Here is a 1,976-nt window from a genome sequence, read left to right as displayed (position 1 = left end):
TGCTTGACGAACGTTGGGTAATGGTTTCATCAGCAATATGTTGGATCTCACAATCTTGTAAGGATCATTGAGCCCCATGAGAAATTGCATCAATTTATCCTCCTCTCTTTCGGTCTGGTGATCATTGGTGCGATTGCAAGTCTCTGGTGTACGATGAATCTCTAATTCATCCCACAAAGCTTTGATTTTGATGTAGTAGGCTGCCACGGACATTGTACCCTGAGTGATTGTTGCTATTGCTTTTTGGATTTGGAATATAGCAAAGAAGATTCTTCTCGAGAAAATCGATCCCAAGATCATCCCACACTTGTTTGGTCGTCTCGGCATTCATGAGGCCTGATGCTATATCAGTTCGATCGAATGAGATATCCATGAGAGTATCATGTTACATTGGTTCCATTTTTCAAATTCGGTTGGTCGTTCGTGGATGATGGCATTTTGATAGATCCATCAATGAAACCCAATTTTTTCTTGGCAATGAGAGCATGCGTCATACTTTTATACCAGGATTGATAATTTGTTCCGTTTAACTTAGTTGGAACCAACAAGTGTCCTGGTTGATCAGAATGGTGGATGTAATATGGATGTGATGGATCCATAATGTCTGATTTGGATTGGTCTGAAACTTCTTTTGACATTGAAAAACGAGCGGAAGAAGGTGAACAATTTTATACAGAGTATCAAGATCGGCGCTCTGATACCATGTCAAATAAGATAGAAATGATAGGAAAGAAAATTGTATATATTCTTCAAACGTGATGTACATAATTTATACACAGAGACTGCACTAATCAATACATTTACAGCACTAACTACTCCCTTATTATAGGCTAATATAAAGCTTATTACTATATTTATACAGCAGCTAATTTAGGTAAAGATAATTACATAAAGGGTAACAAATATCTTTTCCAATACATGAGCTCGTGGAACAGCACTCTTCACTTCTGCCGGTGGGACTACGTCACATGTGGGCGTAGGCACCAGAGGGTCACAATGTTAAACCTGAGCTCCCTCAAACTTTCAGGTCCCATATCACCATATGTTGGTAATTTGAGCTTTTTAAAGGGGTTGTACGTATTTAACAATAGCTTTAGCCAAGAGATTCCTACTGAGATTGGCCATTTGCGCAGACTGCAAGTATTGTCTCTTCACAATAATTCAATTGGTGGTCAAATTCCTGCTAGCATATCTAATTGTTCTAACCTTGTTATCTTTTATTTAAATTGTTAGCATAATTACAGCAATTAGCATGATTATAGGAGATTTATGTAGCATAATTACAGCAATTAGCATGATTATAGGAGATTTGTGTAGCATAATTACAGCAATTAGCATAATTATAGGAGATTTATGTAGCATAATTATAGCAATTATTATTCTTGTCCAAATTAGTTCATATTCTCATGTATAAATAGATGTAATATCTCTGTAAATGAGACACAGACAAATATACAATCCTTTCTTTCATTACTTGTATTCTCTCTTCTAACATGGTATCAGAGCCATAAAGCTTTTATTTCTAGTTTTTTGGGTCTCTCTGCTCTCTCTACAACCTGTTCTGGTTCATTCTTTCATACCTATTATTATACCATTTTTTTTTCTCCTCATCTTGTTATCAATGGAGAAATCTGATATTTCAAAACCTATTGCAATGATTCCGATCGGGTTCCAACTATAATCTTTGAGTTAAGGAATGAAAAGTTTTTTGATAGGTTGCAAACTTTGGCGTATTGTTACCGGAGATATCATTACACCGACAAGAGAGAACGATGAACCGTGCAAAATTTGTCGACCGCCTTGAGGATTAGGATAGTAAAAATCATCGATCATCACCGTTTCGCAATACCGCCTCGCCCATCCACATCCAGCTTGCTAATTATGACTCGCAAAAGAAATCGGGATTTTTGGCTAATCGATATCAAACCACCGGACTTGTCCACTATTATCGATTGTGGACTACTCTTCATAATCAA

This window comes from Hevea brasiliensis, chromosome 8, assembly GCF_030052815.1.
Source record: "Hevea brasiliensis isolate MT/VB/25A 57/8 chromosome 8, ASM3005281v1, whole genome shotgun sequence".
In the NCBI taxonomy this organism is placed as follows: domain Eukaryota; kingdom Viridiplantae; phylum Streptophyta; class Magnoliopsida; order Malpighiales; family Euphorbiaceae; genus Hevea; species Hevea brasiliensis.
The sequence above is the reverse complement of the archived record's forward strand: the minus strand, read 5'-3'. Positions refer to the sequence as shown.